Here is a 25780-nt window from a genome sequence, read left to right as displayed (position 1 = left end):
ATACACATTATGACGAGGATCTGCTATACTCAAAGTCTACAATTTAAATGCTAATCTCATCCAAGATACCTTCACAAAAACATCCAGGACATTGTTTAACCAAATATTAGGTAATGTGGCTCAGCCATGTCAATGCATAAAACTAACCATCACACTGAGTTAAATGGTCATGTTCTTTCCTGGGGCTAGTTCCTTTGATACCCCACACCTATCCAGGGACTTGTCTCCTGCTTTTCTTTCCTTGCTGTCCTTCCTAATCAATTTTCCTGATACTATTAGATCTCTCTCAGCATGGAAATATGTTCTTTCTTGTTGTTCCAAACATGCCCTTTGGTACACTTAGTCTCTTCATCCTTGTTCAAATGTATTCTTCCCTTAGATCTCAGTACACCATGCTGTAGGTTTTACTTTTACTTCATTGACCAACTTCTCAGTCTTTGTTTTGATTTTTCCTCATCTTCCGGATCTCTAAACATTGGAATACCTCAGAACTCAGCCCTAGGCCCTCTCCTATTTTTTATTTATGTCCAGCTCCTCAGTGATCTCATGTGACCCAATGGCTTTAAATACTTTTGATATACTGATGACTTGAAAGTCACTCTAATGTACGTGTGTCTACAAACTATGATTAATGCTCCCAAGAAAAGATACGTGGTGCTATAAGATCATATAACAGGGGCACTTATCTTGGCCTAGAACAAGGACCTGCACACTCTGGCCTGTGAGCTAGTATTCAGTTTGTGATATGTTTTGCCAATAAAGTTTTATTGGAACAAAGCTATGTCCATTTGGATCTTCCTAGATTTCTTTTCACTATTAATGGTAGAGTTGAATTTTTGCAGCTGAGACCATGCAGCTTGAAGACCTGAAATATTCCATCTGGCCTTTTAGAAGAAGCTTTTTGTCCTTGGCTAGGACATCAGGAAGACATACTATTTGAGTTGAAATAAGAAAGATGAATAGTAATCATCAAGGCAAAGGAGGGTACAAGCATTCCAGGAATTCAGAACAGCATGACCACTGGCTTCCTGAGGTTGGTTAAAAGCAGAGGTGGTCATGTACTTCTCTAGCACTGCCTAAAGTAGGACTTCCAAAATTTCATTGTGTGTAAGAAATTTTGTTAAATCATAGAATCTGATTTAATAAATCTGGTGCAGGATCTGTGATTCTGCATTTCAAACAATCTCACAGGTGATACCCAGAGGGCAGGTTTGCAGGTCATATTTGGAGTAGGAAGCCATATGCCATCTGCAAAATAGAAGGGCATGTTCTCATTAAAGATGAATGGTTGGTTGAGAGGCATGAGAGGGAGAAATGAATCAAGGATAATTCTAAATCTCTAACTTGCAGCCAGGTGGTTCTACTTACCGAGTGAGATTGAGAATGAAGATGATGCATTAAGTAGTGGAGGAATGGAATTTATGGTGTTTGTGGGACATTTAGTTGTAGGCCAGAAGGCAGTTCAATATTCAAGGTTGAAGCTGAATGAAGGAATTAGGATTCAGGAGGGATTTTCAAAATTAGTTGAGTGAGATGACCATTTTTCTAGACTGAGGGGAAGCATGGTTTCCTGGGGAAGAGGTGGGGATTGAAAGGTGAGAATGTGTATTTATGAGATGTGTTGGATAGAATCAAGCTTGAAGGCACTTTCACTGTTTGGCTGTAGTTCCTTGTGAAAAAGGAAGTCAGGTCATCTGCTATCAGTGAGGGGACTGACTTGAGAATGGAAGAAGGAGAGTGGTACAATTGAAGTATGTTTACATGCTCAAAATATGATGTGTCTTTTGATAATCTTTGATTTTATTTTTCCTTTAAGCATTGTGGCATGGAACTTGGAGAGAAATTTTTAAAATCTGGATTTTAGCATCATCCCTGCTATTGACTTAGCATTTGACCATTGCCAAATTCCTTTCCTTCTCTGGGTCTCAATTTCCTTAGTAGTAAAATGAGAAAGGTAAGAATTGATCTTGAAGTTGTCATCCTGTTTTATGGTTCTGATTCAATACAAAAAATGTTTAATTTATAGAAAAAGAAATCTTTGTTTTGTCTTGGAACTTAATGGGGAATGCCTACTATGTCATGAATCATATGAGAGGGCTGGGGAATGTAGCTCAGTGGTCGAGGACTTTCCTGGCATGTGGGAAACCTCATTTTTATATCATCCCAAAGATATTTGATGCATTATGAAGACTAAGAAATTCCATAGGAATTTAAGTTTTATGGAATTTCTGAACAAGTGTACTCAATAATATATATAACACTGATGTTCTTCAAAGTATTTGGTAGCCATGAATTATTCACAAAATGCCCTGGGAGAGTTTTACTCCCTTTTAAGATGGTATGGAAACTGAGGCAAGAAGATTGTGACTTGTCTAGGAACTTAAAAGAAATATTGAAATCATGTTCACTAAAGTCAGAATCCAAGAGTAATATTTGGTTGATTTGCTTTGCTTGAAGTAAAAAAGCTTTGGAGGAAGTATGGGGAGAACTTGGCCACATCACCATAACCTAATGACATAGCATATATCTTATTATCAAGATTTTCTTTCTTGGGGGGATATTTGATAAGTTTCTTAAGAGGAAGAAACCATATAAAATATGTTGATATTTCCTAGAGTTATAAGAACCAGATAGTAGAAACTCAATCAATAGTAATTAAGTAAGAATTTCTTTTTATGCATCATGTTTTAGAATGAGAAAATTTGATATTTCCCAGCTCATGTGCAGATACAATCAGAAAAGTAATGACTGATCTTTAGATTCAGTTTTGCTCACAGAGGATGTGACTCTTACACTGAGTTCCTGGCAGGAATTTGGTTCTTGCCCAACCTTCTCTTTGGAATGACAAAGTGGACTTTGGCCTTTAACTAAGTTGCTGTATGCCAACACAACTAAAGTTCTTATTTTCTATTTTCCTTTCTAGAGGTTGAGAGCAATAATGTCTCTCCTATCTACTTCAAAGGCTTTTGTGAAGATAACTCTACATACATTGGGCTCTTATAAGAAAGGTGTGACAGACATGCAGAGTATTATCATCTACACACTAGATAAATTTTAGCCATGATAAATTAAAAAATAATTTGTAGAGTATTACTTAATTAATACAAGTGGATTTTCTGAACTTATTTGCCTCAAGAGTAGTTGAAAGAAAAATTGATGCTTACAACTTTCTTGATGTTTTGGAATTAAAGAGTCTATAATTTGCAAGATACAAATAACTTTCTTATTGTAAATGTTATAATTAATACACAATTCCATTTCAGATGTATATCTGGAACTTGTCTGAAATGAATAAGCCCTTTAAAATGAATATTTTGGGAGATAGCCTCTATTTCCTGCAGAGTTCTATCTCATTTTGGAGAGCAACAATTGGTATGGACTCTCATCTCACCCAAGTATATTCTGCCACCTGCATTTTATAATTTTAGTAATATGTTTTTCATCTGTGACAGGAGGAACTGAAATCACTGTTATCATTTATTCAAGCTTGACAAAAATCAGGAGCCAAACTAAATGGAGGATAAATATTTCTATGTCTAACAAGGTTATGTCCCATTACTTGAGGTTTTCTATGACATTTGTTTTAAAAACATTCTTACATATTCAGTAAAGGGTCTTTGATAGATAGTAACTAAGTAGTTTCTATAGTTTAGATTTTCACATCCATGAAAGATTGACATTGGAGTTTGAAGTAGAGGTGAGATATGAATGGGCTGGCATTTGGACAGACAGTTGAGGGATCATGGGGCAGGGCAAGGGAGTGATCTGAAGTCTTGAAGCAGAAAATACTGCATTGACATTCATTTTCTTAGAAAGTAGATACAATTAGTTCAGATAACAAAGGAATGTCCCTCTTTGGTACATATTGTTTAGAAGGACAGAGAACAAAATGTCTCTTGCCAAAGCTCACTTGCTCAGGGTGTGCTAGGGAAAACAAAGAGAAATCACTTTTTTTATAGTTGAAAACACTTAAGTACTAGTTCTGTGAAATTGTTTCAACAATGCTATAGATTTGAATTTTCTTTAATAAAATATTGAAGGGAAAACAAAAAAATTACTCTTTACTTCTATTCTAAAGCTACCACCCTACTTGAGGCATCAAACACAGAGAATAAGAAGTCACTGAATCTATTTAAACACATCATCAAATATATATTCTGGAATGTTCTTTGCCCTTATAAAGTGAAATGTTGTCATTTTTTCTGTCACCACTACTTACTGAGGACGTGACAATAAGTTTATCAGAGCCACAGTATGGTAAGAGGTTTTAAATACATTGAATCATTTAGGCAATTGGAAAGTAGTAATGACAGACCTTTATATACACATTATGATGTCCAAGTAGACAAAGGTAATTTGAGGTTTCCTCTTTGGAGGTAGCTAAGATGGAGAAGGGAAAAGAGAAAGAGTTAACATAGAAACAAAACAAAACAAAAGCAAGAAAATGGTTTTCATTATATTGTGTACTAGTTAGTTTTTTAAAATGTGAATTGATTGTTTAAAAAAGTGATCTAACCAAAACTCATTGTTCAATGACTCTTGAAGTTATGAGGTTTGAACTTTCCAAATGAATCTTTGGACATTTTGAAACTGGGAATGCCTAGAAAATTCAGCATTGATTCTTATCTCTCTCTTTGTACTCCATAGAGCTGAAGGAAGCATTTGGGATAAAGTTCTTTGAAGGTTTGTCATGAATGTCATTTTGTATTAAGGGACAATTGTCATTCAAGTTGGAATTGTGGGGCAGAAAGCACATGTGCATAATGTAAATACCTTAATTATCATTCATTATGTGTCTTCAGAGGCACATTTTTCCCTTTAATTATGCATATGACTCTAAATAGGTATGACTTTTACAGTGACCACTTTTCCCAAATCCCAAACTGTGAAGCATAATCAGAACCATGATCTAACAAGGATATTGAATTTTTTGAAATCTGGGCTATCCTGGAAAAGCTGAACTGTCCCTTGGCAGTAGCTGCACCTACTACACATGTATTTTTTTTTTTTTTTTAACTAAAGCAAGGTGGAATATGCTTGTTTTTCAGAAGGAAAATGTCAGAAGGAGGTCATGGCTTAGTGTATCTTTTGCAGCCGGGAAGAATGAGGGAGGCTGATAGAAGAAGCCTTAGGAAAAAAGAGACTGGCAAAGTTTCAGGTTGTTGAGAGTGTAGAGAAGAAACAGAAACTTGTATTTCAAAGAACAGGCATTTCCCTGGGAAAATTCTTCCATATGTTGGTGACTGGAAGGCTGGGCACATAGAGTGTGGGCATGGAAACGGTTATGGAATAAATTCCCAAAAATTCATATGTTGGAATGAATTCCCAAAAATTCATATGTTGATTTCAAAACTTCCAATACCTCAGAAATTGACAATACAGCTATCCTACCTTTGGTATCAGCAGGAGATGTGTTACAGGACTCCCAATACCACCACCTGCTGATACTAAAATCCTCAGATGCTCAAGTCCCTTATATAAAATGCATATAACCGTGCACATCTTCCATATATTTTAAACAATTTCTAGATTCCTTATAATACCTAATTCAATGTAAATGCTACATAGTTATTATTTCTTTACTGTTTAGGGAATCATGATTTTAAAAAGTCTGTACATGCTAAGTAAAGATAGGGTTTTTTAAAAGTATTTTCAATCTCAGGTTGGTTAAATTCACAGATGCAGAACCCTTGGATACAGAAGATCAATTCTCTAGGAAAAAGTGTCTTTATAAAGGTAGCCACATTAAAATGAGTCACATTGTCATAAGTCTTAATTCAATCTGACTACCATCTTTATAAAAGAATAGGACATAGACACATGTAGAAGGAAGAATATGTGAAGGCTTGGAGACAATGGGAATTTGCAAGCCAGAGACAAGCCTGAGAAGAAGCCAAACCTGCTTACACTTTGACCTCAGATGTTGCCTCTAGAACTGCGAGACAATACATCTCTGTTGTCTAAGCCACCTAGGCTGTAGTAACTAATTATAGTAAACCAAGCAAACTAACATATGGGCATAAGCTGATGCAAGGGAGGACCTCTAACAAGAAAGGAGCGTAGGATAGAAAAAACCTTCTGGGAATATGTTGGCCCTGGTGATATTGTCCTCTGATTTGGGGTGCAAACCCCAAGGAGAAACTTATTAGATAAAATAACACTCCCTGAAGATTTATGGACTACATATTTCTGTTCCTGGTTCCAGTTTCTCCAGAGTAGTTTGAGTATCATGGCATGAACCCAGACCAGGATTTACATCAAACAACCTTGCAAAGAACCTGAGAAGTCTTGCATGGAAGAATCCTGATGCTGGAATTGATGTAACATACCCTCAAAGAAGATTATAATATCATGAAATGGCAGCATCTCCAACTGCTGCCCTCACAGCTATGTGCATTTGATCGTATATAAGAATAATAGTCAATTCTAGTTAATTTTCCTTTATCTTTACCTGCTTATCTGCCTTTTTCTAGATGATAGTAGACTTAAGTTAATCTAGACACCACCTCACTATTTGTGTCTTGACTAGACACATGAAAAAGGTGTGGACTTTCCAGCTTGGGAAGGTGAACACTGAGAGGTTATCCTGATGTAGGCACTATCATTATCTACATTTTGTAGTTGAGGAAACTGAGACTCAGAGAGTAAAAATGATATGCCTAAATCACAGCCAGTGAGTATCTGGGACAGTGGGAGAATTTGGGTCTGTGTGACTTATGGCTTACATCCCTTACCCTACATGACATATCCTCTCCTAAAACATTAAGGTAATCAGGGATTTACTCAGTAAGTCCTGGGATGCTAAAATGAAAAGACAACATACTTTCCAGCATGCCTTTTACACATCCTGAAATGGAAAGGAGGCACTTAGAATAAAGGTTGTTGTCTTCTGTGTCATAGGGAGCAAAAATAATAATGTTTTTATTTTAATCTGAAGTCATAGAAACTGGAAAGATGGGTTTGAGATAGATGTAGATCAATCTCTAGATACCTAAAGTTCTTTAGGGTAGGAATAGAGGTCAACAGGCCATTTTCAAACCAAAACAGACAAGCCCTTCCAACTGAACAGAAAATTGACATACTTCTTCTAAGACTGAAGGTAGCCAAATTCACATGTGCTTTGACTTTGGGCTAGGATTCTGTCAAGTCTGTTGGTACTGGCTTCATACTAGTAATTTAGCCTCATTTTCACAGCCATCATAGCTAATCCTGACTGAGCACTAACTATGTGCCTGACACTGTTCTACTTCATTTAATTTTCACAATAACCAGGAGTAATATCTAATATCACTTCCATCTTCAAACAAAGAACTTCAGGCCATATCACACTGACAAGAAACCAATTGTAAGTTACTTGATCCTTTCAATGACATTCTTAAATTTTTTTTTAGTTGTGGATGAACATAATACTTTCATTTTATTTATTTATTTTTATGTGGTGCTGAGCATTGAACCCAGTGCCTCACATGTGCTAGGTTAGTGCTATACAGACCCAGCCCTCAATTACATTTTTAAAAAGGGAAAGTATAATTATTATTACTGCATAGAGTTGCAAAGATTATTAGAATCAATAAATACAGTTAGATATGGCAAAATATTTCAAAATATGTAGTTCCTTAACGTGGGGAAATCTTTTTTTTACAAGTGGCCTTAAGGATGACAAGATTTGAGCTGGTGATTGGCTTAGATCATGTCATGTGTGATATCCTCATATTAAGTTATTAGAGGAGTGTAAGACTTAACCTTTGTCTACCCACCTCAAGGGGAGCAGTGTCAGTTCCTCACAACTCATCACTTGATGTCTCTGAGCTGGGTAACTAACTAAGATGGCATACTTCTCATGTAGAAGTTCCAAACACAGGAAATTGGTGACCCAACAGCACTTAAGTAACTCGAAGACCCAGAAACATGTAAAAAGGGACATGTATGTACAATAAATTTGTGGCTTGGCCCTTGTTTCTCCACCAAAATCCACAACTCTGGCCTTCTATTCTACTTATTGTCACAGGCTGCACTTTGCTTGTATGCTCAGATCCATTGGGGGTATAAATCCCAAGCATAGCAACAGTGTCTAAGCAGAAGCAGCAGTCAAATGTCCTTAACCAGCAGAGGAATGGCCTGACTACCTATAATCAAGCTCAGAAGCCAAATCAGAATTCTGTTTCTTTGTATCAGGCGTGACTGGGGGAGGAATGACTAGGAGGGGCAGACAGGCCCTGTCATTTAGGCTTTTGCAGTAGACCAATGGAAATCATAATACATCTGAAGGCACTTCAGTCAGCTCAGTCGGAGGAACTACTGGCAGAAAATGGGACCCGATTTTCCTCAGAAGTAACAAAAATCACCATCAAGTGAAAGCTTACTATATGTCAGGGACTGTTCTAAGTGTACACTAGCCCACTTGATTTTATTTGTTATTTTATTAAAAATCAGTCCTATGTAGCAGACAACGTTATTATAATCCAATTTACATATGAAGGCACTAAGGCTCAGGAAGCTTAAGTAACTTTCCAAGGTAACACAATTTCAAAGTACTAGGGCTAGAATTTTAATCTCAGTATGTGGAAATTCTAATTCCATATATTTTACCCATTAGTCCAGGGAATAGCAATTTTTCCTGCAAAGGCATTTAATAAATATTTCAGCTTTACCAACCAAATGGTCTTTGTCAAAACAACTCTGCTGCCATAGTACAAAAGCAATCAAGGATAATATGTACATGAATGGGCACAACTGTTTTTCAATAAAACTTTATTTTAAGACAGGCAAAGAACCAAGTTTTGCCATGATCATTGATCCCTGAACTAGACAATACTACTTCTGCCACAACAAGTTGCTCTGCTGTTATTGTTAAGTGCCCTAGGATCAGACATAGTAGTCAATTGGAAGGAAAGGGAACTGAGCTAAAGAGTTTGGGTCTGAGCTTCAATAGTGCCATTAACTTTCTATGGAAACTTGGTGAAGCTATGTGATGCCTTTATGCCTTAGTTTTTCTACTTAACAAAAAACATGAGAATCACTCATCTACATACCTCAATGAAATATATACTTTCAGGACCATGAAAAAAATGGATGGCCTGCATTTTCAAGAATGTAATTAAAAATGCAAATCGTATGTGGTTACCTTTCCTTACACTGAAGAGAGGCTGTCTGGAGCTCTGGTGTCTTTGGAAGGAGCAGATGTCCCTGTAGCTTTTCCTCAGCAGCAGGTGAGTCAGTGGCACTTACATACCAACATGAAAGTCGATTCCTATGGCAACAAATAGAATCAGAAGCAGTTCCCACACTGTGAAAAAGAACAATGGGAAGACAACAAACCAGAAAGTGAAAATCAGAAGAGATAGGGAATTGAAAGAAGAGCCAGTTAAGCTCAGCTTGAGTGGCTAATGCTGATACCCAAATATACTGCTGATGTTGATAATGTAACAGTCTCTGTCCGTGATAGGAATTGTTTGCACTGGGTGAGAGCGAGCTCTTGTTTTGTTGAAAACACGTGTTTGTGACCCCATTAAACAGTCAAACAATATACTTCTTCCCAGCAAGGAGCTACTTGGTGCTTTCATATCTGGGCACTGGGAAGAATTTCTTAAATAAGTCCCAGAAAGTTTCTCTCTAGAAAGAGGTTGCAATGAAGACAAGCCGACTCAAGATGGATTGATCCATGGAGATAATTCTGTCCAACTCTTCGTGTTTCCTACAGGAAAACTGAGACAGAAGAGGTAGCTGGCTGATGGTCCCTAGATGTAAATAGCAGAAACTGCATTAAATCCCAGATTTTCTCATTCTTCTACCCAATGATTTTTCCCATATTTAAAATCTGATACTTTTGCTTAAATCCATGGCTATGTCTTTCAGTGGCTTTCGCTGAAACACCCTGATATTGGAAAGTGAACCTGAGGCAAAAATTCCCTTCCTAATTATTTTTGCAAATTTTCATCTCAGAGCCAATTATTTGGCCTTCTTTCTTCCAAAGAAATAAAAAAGACCCTCTACACCCCTCTGCTCCCATGAAATAGTTTACAAAATTAGGTTATAAACAGCAACCTTACTCTTTTCTCTTTGTTCCAGTCATTATTGCTTGGAGTTAAATTGTAAATAGTTAAAATTGTTCTTTTAATTTTTTTATTTGTTCTAATTACTTATACATGATAGCAGAATGCATTTATGCACTTTGATATATCATAAATAAATGGGGTATAATTTCTCAGTTTTCTGATTGTATATGTTGTAGAATTACATTGGTCATGGTGTTCTTCAATATGTTTTCAGACAACGAGTGTTATCTACCCAAAGAGAACCTTTTTTAAGTGTTCCTTTACTGATAATTGCCAGACCCAACCACTGTGTAGTACTTAACTAATACTCTGTAAATTTTGCCATCAAAGTTACCAAACAATAAATTATTTTCTTCTTCCTTTTTGCCACTCTCAGAACAGAACCCAAATAGCAAACATCTGGTTACCTGGATGTGGCATGCATTGAGTTAGTTTGTTCCCTAATTAGTTTCTAGATATCTGTGCCTATTGGCACAGAGTTTTGTACTTTTGTTTCCAAGTAAATCATTTCCTCAACTTTACCAGGGTTTCAAGTCTACCCTATGCATTATATACATGAGAAACATGGAGGCAAGAAGAAGTTAATATAGTGGCAAATATGTCAGGGTTTGAGCAGGGGCTGTAGCTCAGTGGCAGAGGATTTGTCTAGCAGGTGTGAGGGCCTGGGTTTGATCCTTAGTTTTGCATAAAAATAAACATGCAAAATAAAGGCATTCTGTCCATCTACAACTACAAAAAATTTTAAAGAAATACAGGGTTTGGAGTCAGTGGATCTCAAGCCCCAGCACCCTTATTTTTCTGTTGCACGACTTTGGGAGACTTAACCAAACTCTCCATCCTTGGTTTTGTCGCTGATCAGGTGGAGAAAATAATGGGACCCACTTCTTATGATTGAGTTGCAGGTGAATGAGCAAATGCAGTCCATGTTTAGCAGATTTGTGTTCAATTAATGTCAGCTGACTCACAATCCTGGATCCAGGAGTCACTGGCTGGCCTGCTAAAGCTCAGAGTGCCCTGCCAACCCTGTCCAGATTCAGATCCTTCTCCTTTCAGACTCATAATGTGAGCATTCTGGCACTACCCACACTACTGATCTTACAGGGCAGAACCTGCTGTGGGATAAGCTCTCAGTCATCCTGGCTGTGGAGGACCTGTGCACAGAGCTCTTCCCACCACTGTTCACAGAACTCTCACCATGGGGCACACTGAAGACCTGAAGAAAATGGTGCTGGCCTGACCCTTCACTTGCCTCCCTCTGTGAGCCCTAATGAAGAAGCCATGCCTGGAGACAACAGGAGTTGTTTTGGATGGGCTCGATATACTGTATGTCCAGAAGGTTCACCTCAGGAGGTAGAAACTGCAGATGCTGTATTTATGGAATGTTTCTCAGAACTTCTGGTGTGTGTGGTCTGGAGCTTTGGCATGAGAGAACATGAATAAGAGGCATACAGTGAAACATGGTCTAAAGATGATAGGAAGGCAGCTACCTTGCCTCTGCCTCAAAGAATGTGCCCTGGATGAGTTTCAAGCCTTCCTCTTTTTTTGGGTCAAGCAGAAAAATGCTTTATTGTATCTCTGTTGTAGGAAGCTGAAAATTTTTGCAGAACCCACCTTCAATACTGGGAAGGTGGTGGAAATATTGAACCTGGACTTCATCCAGGAAGTGGAAATGCACTGCACCTAGAAACTCTCCACTTAGGCTAGTTTTGCTCTTTACTTGGGCTAGATGAGTTACCTGAGGATGCACCTTTTCTCATATGTCCATATGTTTGCCTACACTTCCCCAGAGGAGAAGGAGCAGTTGGTCACCCAATTCACCTAACAGTTTCTCAAGAAGGACTGCCTCCAAAGGTTCTATGTGGATGCTGTCTTCTTCCTAGAGGGCCACCTGGATCAGGTGCTGAGGTGCCTAAAGACTACTACCCCACCCCCAGTCGCTCTCAATAACTATCTGTCAGCTTTCAGATAGATTCAGACATGAACCATCTTTCCAACTCCCAAACACTAGTCAGCTAAAACATCTAGATGGGAGGGTATCAAACGGACTAATTTAAGTCCTGAGTCCCTCCAAGTTCTTCTAGAGAAAGATGTAGCCACTCTTAAAACTCTAGATGAGGAAGCTTGTGAGATCACAGACTCCCAGCTCTATGCCATCCTGTAGGCCTTGAGCTGCTACTCCCAGCTCAGAAGCAGCCATGGAAACTGCATTTCCATGTCTACTGTGCCACCCTGCTAGGCTGAGTAAGTTAAGCCTAGAGCTATACCCTGCCCTTCTGGAAAACTATGATATCCTGAATGCTGTGCAATAGGGAACCTAAATCTGGGCTGAGCTGATAGCAATACCAATTGACTTATGATAGTCTAAGGTAGTCTTTTTCACTACTGTCTTCTGCCTTCAATGTGGTTACCTGATAATCTATAACCGAGGACTCAGTCCCCATTGCTGTCTGATGCCTGCCTAATTGGGGGTATATGTAAAAAGGCTTCTTCTAGGTAATTGGAGATAAAGGCCAGGATGTAGGACTACCATGAAGGGAACACAATCCATCATTTCAGATGCCGCCTGAAATGTGAATGGGGAAAGGAAAGGTGTTGCAGGTGGGTAGATTGGAGGGAAGCAATAGGACCTTCAGGAACATGTGTCTTTATGGACTCATAAATAGGGACCTGAATTTCTAGAATGGGATTTAGACTTGGAAGGCCCATGAAGAAGCTACCCTTTCATGGATGGTCCATAAATAAATGGTTAGAATTTTTGGAAAACTTATCAACCATTATTCCCTTAGGGAACCAGAGAAATGTATACCACTTATTTTCTAGGATACAGAAAAAATGTGAAATATTTATTGTATAGCCATCAATAATGTTAGATAAAAATACGGAAATATCAATTGTTAGGGCTAATACACACAATCTCTATGTTAAACCTACTTAAAGTAAATTTCTCCACAAAAAATCCTTTTCTGTGAGAGAATTTGTTTCTCTCAGTCAAATGCCTTACCATCTTCACTGTAACTGGTGTGTTTTATTATTTATACTTTATTTCCCACTGAAATATCTTTCCTCTAGAGCATGTGATATCATTTATAACTATTGGCACAATATTTTTTCCATATTTTTGTCAATTAAGCATGCTATACAGTTTAATACTTACAGTCTTGTTATGGTTCACTGAACTAATTGGAAGAAAAAGAAAATAATGACATGGGGAACAAAATAAGAGATTTTACTTTCAGCACCAAAGAACTGGAGGTAGAATCATGCCCTATTGATTTCATTAGTGAATATTAAATACAGTTATAAGGCTTCTAATGAACACACTGATAACTTTGGTAAGCATTTCAAAGAACAAATTAATATTTAAATATTTAATATCTGGAATTCAAACTTTTACACTTATGCTTGCCAATTCCTTCATAACAGACAAGACTTGCCTTATGAAGCAGATGGTACAATATGTTTCTGAAAAGTTAAGATGCTTATTGACAAAATCTAGGTAACACTGAGGCAGACTCATTCCCATTGGTGAGATTGATGTATTAACATGGGCAGGTCACAGAAGTCCTTGGTTTTGGTACTAGCCGTAATAGTATGAATTGTGCCCCCTGCCCAATTCCTATTGAAGTCTCAGCCTCCACTACCTCAGAATGTGACTATACAATAGGCCCTTCCTACCTATGGTTTTACTTTCCACAGTTTCATTTTTCTGTGGTCAACAGTGCAATATAAATATCAAAGGGAAAAATCCAGAAATAATTTATTAGTATCAAATTATATACCATTCTTTGTGGAGTGATGAACTTCCATGCCATCCTGAGCCATCCCACCTGGGGTGTGAATCAATCCTTTGTCCATTGTAGCACTTTTGTATACATTACCCTCTGTTAGTCACTTAAATAGCTGTCACTTAGTACCCGTGTAAATACTCAGATCAACTGTCATGGTATCACAATGCTTCTGTCCAAGCGACTTTTAAGTAGTAGCCTAATACTACATCACAGTACCTACATTGTTCACTGTACATCTTCTCATCCCATAGGTTCATCACACATCATCATAAGAAAAAGGCTGTGTAATTCCAATAAGATATTTTGAGAGAGATCACATATACGTAACTTTGATTATATTGTTAGATTTATTTTATTTTATTATTATAATTGTTAATCTCCTACTGTGCCTAATTTCTAAAGTAGATTTTATCATGGGTATGTACATATAATCAATTAAAGAAACAGTATGTACAGGGTTTGGTACTGTCCACAATTTCAGACATCCATGGGGAGTTTAGAATATAATACTCCATGGGTAACTGTTAATATTTGGTAGAATTGCCATAGAAGTAGATAAATTACAATGAAATCATATGAATGGGCCCTAATTCTATATGACTAGGGTCCTCATAAGAAGAAATTAATACATAGACAAACACAAAAGGAAAAAAGGAAAATCATGGGATGAGACAGCCATCTCAAGCCAAAGAGACAGGTAGGTCTCAGAAGAAATCAACCTTGCTGACACCTTGATCTCAGACTGCTAGTCTCCAGAAACATGAGGAAATATATGTATATATGTGTGTGTGTGTATTTCAGTCAGGAAATCTGTAGTGCTTTTTTAGGGCAGTCGGAGAAAACAAATATGTTAGCCTGGTCATTGATTACTTATCACTCAGCTGAAGCAGAGTGTCATGAGGGTTCATAGTTGTGTATCCTTCTACCTCATTGATTCAATCAGTGAAGAATAAAATGACACCCAGACAACCCTGGTTAAATACCTACCTCTTAGGTAACAGAAGAACTGGATTTTTCAAACAGATGTCAGGTATAGGGCCCTAGAGAGCAGTCAGGAAATCAAAACCATTTGTGTGCAAAAACAGGCTAAGGAGGCAGGAAGGCATCAGGAATTATGGAAGGAGAAGGACCAAAATCCAGGTAGATAAGTAATTTAGGCTAAACTGAAGATATCAGTAGTCAAAGTGCCAAAACAGGAAGGTGATTCCCATACTTGGACTGCTTCAGCAAGAGTCCTCCATATTCTCTCTGGAGATGCAAGAACTAGCCTGTTTTGGGCGGTGTTGGTCTGGAAGAAGCAGCATGGCATAATGAAAAGAGCAGTGGGTATCCAGTAAGGAGGTCGGGTCTCACAATCCTGAGTTCAAATTAGTCTTGTAATTTGTTTTTTGTAGAATACGTTGGGTATTTATTTATAATGTTTCAGGTGCTGAAAAAGTGCTAGGGGTACAAAGGAACGTGTGGTATAGAGGGAGAGAGAGAGATATGAAGAGAGAAATTATAGCAGAGGTTAAATATGTTAGAGCTATAACAAAATATGTGGTGACAACTGCCACGCAAGTTTCTTCAGAATAAACACCTTGATGAAAATTCAGAACACTAGATCAGATAAATATATTTAAAGTCCCCCAAAGCAGAAAAGAAAACATGTTATTAGAGTATAATCAGATCAAAATCTAAGGGAAATGGAAACTAAGGTGTTTAACTAGGCAAACTTGGCTTTCAGTTGTGGCGGCCTCAGAGGATGGAGGGGCAGAAGGAAAATCTAAAGCAAACCCTAAAGCCTGCTTTAGGTGAGAGACTAGTAAAAGACTTTTCCCCATATTAAGCTTGGACCCCAGAGGTTTATGCTCTGATGGACAGTAGGAGCTAAAGGTATTTCCCTCCAGGGTTAATCAAGAACAGTGGACATAAAAAAACTTCTACCTGAGAATCATGTCATGGGTTTGTCCTTATATGAAATTGTAGGCTGAGTGTGCATCATGTGGTTTGTCAAGGAAATGTCAAGCTGTGAACTTGACTGAAGGTGGTCAGAACCAACAAACTAATTCAGTAAAGTTGTAGAACACAAGAAAAGTATAAAAATCAGTAGTATTTCTACATACTAATGATGAGCTATACAGAAAAGAAATCAAGGAAGCAATCCCAATTAAAATGGCTTCAGAAAACACTTATAAATAAATTTAACTGAAGAGGAGAAATAAGTACAATGAAGTCTATAAAACACTGAGAAAAGATTTAAAGAAAAAATTGAATGATAAGCTGTGCTCATGCATTGAAATAATTAATATTGTTAAAATGTCCATCTTTCAAAATGTACTTCTACAGATTCAGTGCAATCCCTATCACAATTCCAATGACATTTCAGAGAAATAAAAAAAATCCTAAAATTTGTATAGAAACACAGTGATTTCTTATAATCCCCAAAATCAAGTAAGCAGAACAAAACTGATGGCATCATACAATTTACTTCAAAATTGTATTAATATAAGGCTTAAAGAATGAAAGCAGCATTATGTAGAAACCACCACAATGTTTAATAAATATTACAAGTACATTCTTGAGGCTATATTTCTCCTTAAGCTTTTGCCCACTTATTTTATTATTTATCAATGAATATTAATTGCACCAATTATTACTATGGTGTTCTAATGGTGATTTTCCAATTCCCTCATTTCTCCTACAATTATAATCAGGAATTCTTCTGTAAGGAGGAGCTCTCCCTTCTTCCCCATTTATTTCTTCAATCATTTCTTTATAGCCATATGGACTAATAGATATTCAGTTCATTCTTTAGAATATAACCCAATAATATGAGTATATCATTATTGCCCAAATTATTTTAGCTTTGGTCATTGAGAACTCTTTCAAGTTGGCTCTTGGGAACTTTTGTCATCCCCTCATCCCTTATCTTGAACTTTCCTCATTGCAGCCCTAGAATTATCTTTTCTCCAGGTAGCCTTATCTGCTTTCACTGGAAAATATTCATTAGAAACTATATCCTGGGAGCAGGATATGCTCATTGCAACTAGAATATCACTGATTTTCAGCTACCTAAGTGGACAGAACTGGAAGATACATACATATATATGAATATAAATAATATATATATACATATGAATGCCCAATTTATGGATATGACACGTTTTAGTTCTATGTTTGTGTGTCTACATGAACCTATGAGTTCATACTGATATCACTGACTCTAATCCAGCATCATAGGATTTCTTCTTCTACCAGTCCCACCTTACTTATTTTACTTATTTCTCTGTGAGAAATCTGGTCCTCAATATTCATCCTCCATTCATTTAATTATTTGTTAAAACTTTGGGTGTGTGTGTATGTGTGTGTGTGTACTTTTGCAATTGCTAACCCTGCATTCCTATGACAAATAAATTCACCAACTAGAATACACAATTTATATAACATTATTTTGTCTTTAGACATTTAATAAAAGTAATATCTATAAAAGTTACTTAGGTCAGCTAATTTTTCCCTCAACACTTTATTGAGGTTATATCACATATCTCTATTATAGTGAAATTCATTTGTAATCAGAATTCCCAACTAGTTTCCCCGACATCTTCATTGGTAAAAATTTGCATATAGTAAATTCCAATTTTTGTACTGTACATTTCTGTTTATTTTGAAAATGCATACTCAGCAATCTACTAAAAGCTGTACCACAGAGAACAGTTTCATCACCCTAAAAATTCCTTTGTGCAACTCCATTTGTAGTCAACCGCTCCTTTCACCCCAATCCCTGACCATCTCTGGTATGTTTTCCATCTCTAATTTTTTTTTTTTATTTTTGGAAAATTTTTATTAGTAAATTTTCTTTTTTTTAATTAAAAATCATAAATTTACATAGGGCAATGTTGTTTGATTCATTCGGTTATTTCTTCCCTTCCCCCCACCTCCCACCCCTCTTTTCCCTCTATACAGTCCTTCCTTCCTCCATTCTTACCACCCTCCTTATCCCTAACCCTAAACGTAACCCTAACCCTAACACTAACTGCTCCTACCCCCCCATATGTCCTCATCTGCTTATCAGCGAGATCATTCATCCTTTAGTTTTTTGAGATTGGCTTATCTCACTTAGCATGATATCCTCCAATTTCATCCATTTGCCTGCAAATGCCATAATTTTGTCATTCCCCATGGTGGAGTAATATTCCATTGTATATATATATCACAGTTTCTTTATCCATTCATCAACTGAAGGGCATCTAGGTTGGTTCTACAATCTGGCTATGGTGAATTGAACAGCAATGAACACTGATGTGGCTGTATCTCTCTAGTATGCTGATTTTTTTTTAATTTTTAATTTTAATTAAAAATCATAAATTTTTATAGGGCAATGTTGTTTGATTCATTTTGTTATTTTTTCCCCTTCCCCCCTCCCCTCCCACCCCTCTTTTCCCTCTATACATTCCTTTCTTCCTCATTCTTAACACCCTCCTTATCCCTAACCCTAAACCTAACCCTAACCCTAACGCTAAACCCTCCTACCCCCCCACCCCCGTATGTCCTCATCCGCTTATCAGCGAGATCATTCGTCCTTTAGTTTTTTGAGATTGGCTTATCTCACTTAGCATGATACCCTCCAATTTCATCCATTTGCCTGCGAATGCCATAAATTTGTCATTCCTCATGGCGGAGTAATATTCCATTGTATACATATGCCACAGTTTCTTTATCCATTCATCAACTGAAGGGCATCTGGGTTGGTTCCACAATCTGGCTATAGTGAATTGAGCAGCTATGAACATTGATGTGGCTGTATCTCTGTAGTATGCTGATTTTAAGTGCTTTGGGTATAGGCCAAGGAGTGGGATAGCTGGGTCAAATGGTGGGTCCATTCCAAGCTTTCTGAGGAATCTCCATACTGCTTTCCAGAGTGGCTGCACTACTTTGCAACCCCACCAGCAATGTATGAGTGTACCTTTTTCCCCACATCCTCGCCAACACCTATTGTTGCTTGTGTTCTTGATAATCGCCATTCTAATTGGGGTGAGATGAAATCTTAGGGTAGTTTTGATTTGCATTTCTCTTATTACTAGAGATGTTGAACATTTTTTCATATATCTGTTGATTGCTTGTACAACTTCTTCTGTGAAGTGTCTGTTCATTTCCTTAGCCCATTTGTTGATTGGATTATTTATATTCTTGGTGTAGAGTTTTTTGAGTTCTTTATAGATTCGGGATATTAGCGCTCTATCTGAAGTATGATTGGCAAAGATAATCTCCCACTGTGTAGGCTCTCTCTTCACATTACTGATTGTTTCCTTTGCTGAGAGAAAGCTTTTTAGTTTGAATCTATCCCAGTTGTTGATTCTTGCTTTTATTTCTTGTGCTATGGGAGTCCTGTTAAGGAAGTCTGCTCCTAAGCCAACAAGTTGAAGGTTTGGGCCTACTTTTTCTTCTATAATCTGCAGGGTCTCTGGTCTGATTCCGAGGTCCTTGATCCATTTTGAGTTGAGTTTTGTGCAGGGTGAGAGATAAGGGTTTAATTTCATTCTGTTGCATATGGTTTTCCAGTTTTCCCAGCACCATTTGTTGAAGAGGCTATCTTTTCTCCATTGCATATTTTTGGCACCTTTGTCTAGTATGAGAAAATTGTATTTATTTGGGTTTGTGTCCGTGTCCTCTATTCTGTACCATTGATCTACCTGTCTATTTTGGTACCAATACCATGCCGTTTTTGTTACTATTGCTTTGTAATAGTGTTGAAGATCTGGTATTGCAATACCACCTGCTTCGCTCTTTCTACTGAGGATTGCTTTAGCTATTCTGGGTTTCTTATTCTTCCAGATGAATTTCATAATTGCTTGCTCTATTTCTGTAAGGTACATCATTGGGATTTTAATTGGAATTGCATTGAATCTATGTAGCACTTTTGGTAGTATGGCCATTTTGACAATATTAATTCTTCCTATCCATGAACATGGGAGATCTTTCCATCTTCTAAGGTTTTCTTTAATTTCATTCTTTAGTGTTCTGTAGTTCTCATTGTAGAGGTCTTTCACCTCTTTTGTGAGATTGATTCCCAAGTATGTTATTTTTTTTGATGCTATTGTGAATGGAGTAGTTTTCCTAATTTCTCTTTCTGGAGATTTATGAACATTGATCTTGTAACCTGCTACTTTACTGAATTCACTTATGAGTTCTAAGAGTTTTCTGGTGGAATGTCCAGGTTCCTCTAAATATATAATCATGTCATCAGCGAACAGGGATAGTTTGAGTTCCTCTTTTCCAATTCATATCCCTTTAATTTCTTTGGTTTGTCTAATTGCTCTGGCTAGAGTCTCAAGAACAATGTTGAATACAAGTGGTGAAAGAGGGCATCCCTGCCTTGTTCCAGTTTTTAGGGGGAATGCTTTCAGTTTTTCACCATTTGGAATGATATTAGCCATGGGCTTAGCATAGATGACCTTCACAATGTTAAGGAATGATCCCACTACCCCAATTTTTTCTAGTGTTTTGAGCATGAAGGAATGCTGTATTTTACCGAATGCTTGTTCTGCATCTATTGAAATAATCATGTGATTCTTAACTTTTAGTCTGTTGATATGGTGAATGACATTTATTGATTTCCAGATGTTGAACCAACCTTGCATCCCTGGGATAAAACCCACTTGATCGTGATGCACTATCTTTTTAATATATTTTTGTATGCAATTTGCTAAAATTTTGTTGAGAATTTTTGCATCGAAGTTCATTAAGGATATTGGTTTGAAATTTTCTTTCCTTGATGCATCTCTGTCTGGTTTAGGTATCAGGGTGATATTGGCTTCATAGAATGAGTTTGGGAGGGTTCCCTCCTCTTCTATTTTATGGAATACTTTGAGAAGTATTGGAATGAGCTCTTCTTTAAAGGTTTTGTAGAACTTGGCTGAGAACCCATCTGGTCCCGGACTTTTCTTTGTTGCTAGGCTTTTGATGACCTCTTCTATTTCATTGCTTGAAATAGATTTATTTAAGTTGGGTATATCTTCCTCGTTCAGTTTAGGCAATTCATATGTCTCTAGAAACTTGTTGATGTCTTCTGTTTTGTTGGAGTACAGATTTTCAAAATAGCTTCTAATTATGTTTTGTATTTCACTCATGGCTGTTGTGATATTTCCTTGTTCATTCCGAATTTTAGTAATTTGAGTTTTCTCCCTTTTTCTCTTTGTTAGCATGGCTAAGGGTTTATCAATTTTGTTTATTTTTTCAAAGAACCCACTATTTATTTTGTTAATTTTTCCGATTGTTTCTTTTGTTTCAATTTTGTTGATTTCAGCTCTGATTTAACTATTTCCTGTCTTCTACTACTTTTGGTGCTGGTCTGCTCTTCTTTTTCTAGGGCTTTGAGATGTAGTGTTAAGTCGTTTATTTGTTGATTTCTACTTCTTTTGTTGAATGCGCCCCATGAAATAAATCTTCCTCTCAGTACTGCTTTCATAGTGTCCCAGAGATTTTGATATGATGTGTCTTTGTTCTCATTTACTTCTAAGAATTTTTTAATTTCCCTCCTGATGTCTTCTGTTATCCATTCATCGTATAATAGTGTATTATTTAATCTCCAAGTATTGGAGAAGTTTCAGGTTTTTATTCTATCATTTATTTCTAATTTCAGTCCATTATGATCTGACAGAGTACAAGGTAGTATCTCTATCTTCTTGTATTTGCTAACAGTAGCTTTGTGGCATAAAACATGGTCTATTTTAGAGAAGGATCCATGTGCTGCTGAGAAGAAAGTGTATTCGTTCTTTGTTGGATGGTATGTTCTATATAAGTTGGTTAAGTCTAAATTGTTGATTGTGTTATTGAGATCTATGGTTTCTTTATTCAATTTTTGTTTGGATGATCTATCCAGCGGTGAGAGAGGTGTGTTAAAGTCGCCTAGTATTATTGTGTTGTGGTCTATTTGATTTCTGGATTTGAGAAGGATTTGTTTGACGTACATGGATGAGCCAAAGTTTGGGGCATAGATATTTATGATTGTTACGTCTTGCTGATTTATGCTTCCCTTAAGCAGTATGTAATGTCCTTCTTTATCCCTTCTGACTAGTTTTGGCTTAAAGTCCATATTATCTGAAATGAGGATGGATACTCCAGCTTTTTTGCTGTGTCCGTGTGCATGGTATGTTTTTTCCCATCCTTTCACCTTCAATCTATGGGTATCTCTTTCTATGAGATGGGTCTCTTGCTGGCAGCATATTGTTGGATTTTTCTTTTTAATCCAATCTGCCAGTCTATGTCTTTTGATTGATGAGTTCATGCCATTAACATTCACAGTTATTATTGTGATATGATTTGTGTTCCTATTCATTGGACTCATTTTTGTTTTTTGACATGATTTGGTTTCTCCTTTATTTGGCTATTCCTTTAGGCTAGTTTCTCCCGTTGCTGATTTACATCATTGTTTTCCATCTCTTCCTCATGGAATATTTTGCTGAGAATGTTCTGTAATGCCGGCTTTCTTTTAGTAAATTCCTTTAGCTTTTCTTTATCGTGGAAGGATTTTATCTCATCGTCAAATCTGAAAGTAAGTTTTGCTGGGTATAATTCTTGGTTGGCATCCATTTTCTTTCAGGGCTTGGTAAATGTTGTTCCAGGCCCTTCTAGCTTTTAGGGTCTGGACTGAAAAATCTTCTGATATTCTTATTGGTTTTCCCCTGAATGTAATCTGATTCTTTTCTCTCGCGGCCTTTAAAATTCTGTCTTTATTTTGAATGATAGGTATTTTCATAATAATGTGCCTTGGTGTAGGTCTGTTGTAATTTTGCATATTTGGAGTCCTATAAGCCTCTTGTACTTGGTTTTCCATTTCATTCTTGAGATTTGGGAAATTTTCTGATATTATTTCATTGAATAGATTGTTCGTTCCTTTGGTTTGTTTCTCTAAGCCTTCCTCAATCCCAATTATTCTTAAATTTGGCCTCTTCTTGATATCCCATAATTCTTGTAGATTCTGTTCATGATTTCTTACCATCTTCTCTGTTTGGTCAACCTTGTTTTCAAGATTAAATATTTTGTCTTCAATATCTGAAGTTCTGTCTTCCAGGTGATCTATCCTATTGTTTATGCTTTCTATGGCGTTTGTAACTTGGTTTATTGTTTCCTTCATTTCAAGGATTTCCGTTTGGTTTTTTTTTCAGTATCTCTAACTCTTTATTGAAATGCTCTTTTGTTTCTGTTATTTGCTCTTTTAACTGTTGATTAGTGCGTTCATTTAATGCCTGCATTTGTTCTTTCATCTCCTCGTTTGCTTCCCTGATTGTCTTAATTATGTACATTCTGAACTCCCTTTCGGACATTTCTTCTGCTGTGCTGTCATTGGGTTTTATTGATATAGTATCTAGGTTTGTTTCGGACATTTTCTTCCCTTGTTTTCTCATATTGGTCAGATGTCAATGGGACTCTGTGATATTGTAGATTTCCTCTATTGGCTTATAGTGACCCTGTAGATTTCCAGTGTATCACCTACCAGCCTTCAGTAGCCAGAAGTCTTGGATTAATTTGATAATGCAGTGCTTCCGAAGAATGCTGCCCCTAGCCCGCTACCGGTTCCAGGGAGAGAGACCTGGAGAGGTCTCTTGTTGCACAGCCCTGGTTCCAGAGGCTGGTTGTAGGTTGAAGGTCTCCACTGGCTTGGGGACTTGTGGCTGGCTCTGTGTAGACAGGCTCTCACTGGGTGATTTGCCCCGAGAAGCTAGCCTAGAGAGGCGCTTCCTGCTGGAGGGGGGCTGGGCTGCTTGGGGAAGTCCCTGGCGCCCTGTGCTGGTCACTGAAGCAACCTGTGGGCGGGCTGTAGCTGGCAGTGGGGTGGGCTGGAGCTGGCTTGGGCGGGCTGGAGCTGGCCGTGCTTCTTCTGTGCAGAAGGGCTCTCACTGGGGGGCCTGTTCCCAGAGGCTGGAGGATCTGTCCCTGTGGGCGGAGCCCACCGCCAGACTGCACCGAGCTGCCTGGGGGAGACGCTATCTGCCCTGTCCCACTCTACTAAGCCACTCGAATCCGGGCCTGCCGCCCAGCTGAGCTTCGTTGGGTGGGGGAGACTCACCCCGTGGTTCTATCTTAGTCTGAGTCTCTCAATGTCTCCCCTTCTTGAATCCTGAGTTCTGGGGCAACTGGAGATGCAGTCACCCTCTGTCCGCCATCTTGGATCGCCGCTTGGAAAAAGCCTGCAGCTGGAGGGGGACAATGCTGCCTGGAGAGTTCTCTGGCTGCCCAGCCCTGGTCCCAGAAGCCGCTTGCGTGTTGAATATCTCCACTGGCTTGGGGACTTGTGGCTGGCTCTGCGTCGAGAGGCTCTCACTGGGCGGTCTGCCCCGGGAAGCTAGCCTAGATAGGCGCTTCCCGCCGGAGGGGGCTGGGCTGCTTGGGGGAGTCCCTGGCGCCCTGTGCTGGTCACTAAAGCAACCTGCGGGCAGGCCGGAGCCGGCAGCAGGGCGGGCCAGAGCTGGCCGCGCTGTCTGTGCAGAAGGGCTCTCGCTGGGGCCATCTCTAAATTTTTATCTTTTCTAGAATGTACCATTACTGGAATTATGCAGCATGTAATCCTTCCTATCTGGAATTTTACTTAACAAATTGTACTTACTATTCATCCCTGCGATTGTGTGGACAAATAGCTCATTCTATCTCATTCTATTTTATCACTGAGTAGTGATACATTGGATGGATAGACCAGAGTTTATCTATTGTGCTACTAAGTGACATCTTCAGTGGTTACAGTTTTTGATTATGAATAAAGGGATTATAAATATACAAATACATGTTTTGATATTTATAGGAACATAAGTTTTCAATTTATTTAACTAAATACCTAGGAGTGGCAGCGCTGGGTTGTATGGTAAGTGTAGGCTTCAATTTATAAGAAACTAACAAACTACCTAGGCAAGTGACTATGATTTTGCATTCCCACCAGTAATGAATGAGAAGTATTGGTACTCTGTATCCTTGTGAGAAATTGATGCTCCTTTTTTATTTAAAACAAATTTAGCCAGTCTAAGTTGACATATAGTGATTTTCACCCTAATGGCTAATGATGCTGAATACCTTTTCATGTACTTATTTGGTTATATCTTTGTGAAGTCTCATTTCAAGACTGTTGGCCCTTTTTAAGATTGGGTGGTTGTTTCCTTACTATTGAGATTAAGAGTTCTTTATATATTCCAGATGCAAGTCATTCTTTGGATATGGGGTTTACAAATATTTTCTCACAATCTGTGATTTGTCTCTTGATTTTCTTGACAGAGAAAATGTTTTTATTTTTCTGGAAGTCCAATTTTGACTTTTTTTTCCTTTTCAGAATTGTTCTTCTGATGCTCTGAGGACTCATTTCCTAATCACACATCAGGAAAATTTTCTCCTATTTTATGTACTTAATTTTTTTAATGATTTTAGAGTTTACATTTAAATCTGTTTTGCATTTTGAGTTAATTTTGTATATAATGTAGGGTTTAGATAGAGGTTCATTGTTTTGCCTGTGGATATTCAGTTTCTCCACTCTCGTTTGTTGAAGACAATTTTTCCTCCATTGAATCATTTGTGTATCATTGTTGAATGTCTGCTGGTCATATTGATGTAGGTCTATTTCTGCGTTCCCTATTCTTTCCATTGACCTATGTATTCAACCCTTGGCCAATACGAAAATGTCTCGAGTACTATAGTATTTAAATAAGTATTAAAATCTGGTATAATGATTCTTCCAATTTTACTCTTCTTTTTAAAAATATTTTGTTATTCTAGTTCATTTTATTTTGTTTTTAATTTTTTTAATTTTTTAATTAAAAATCATAAATTTACATAGGGCAATATCGTTTGATTCATTCTGTTTTTTCCCTCCCCCCCACCCCTCCCACCCCTCTTTTCCCTCTATACAGTCCTTCCTTCCTCCATTCGTACCACCCTCCTTATCCCTAACCCTAAACCTAACCCTAACCCTAACGC

General features: G+C 37.7%; 1 protein-coding gene across 1 annotated transcript in view; it reads left to right on the top strand.

Moving 5' to 3' along the window:
- Nucleotides 1-25780, top strand: part of AFF2 (ALF transcription elongation factor 2) — a 776411-nt gene that overhangs the window by 152578 nt on the left and 598053 nt on the right. The window lies entirely within an intron of this gene.

This window comes from Sciurus vulgaris (genome assembly GCF_902686455.1).
Source record: "Sciurus vulgaris genome assembly, chromosome: X".
Taxonomy (NCBI): Eukaryota; Metazoa; Chordata; class Mammalia; order Rodentia; family Sciuridae; genus Sciurus; species Sciurus vulgaris.
Note: the sequence above shows the minus strand (reverse complement) of the source record. Positions and strands in the feature narration are given on the sequence as shown.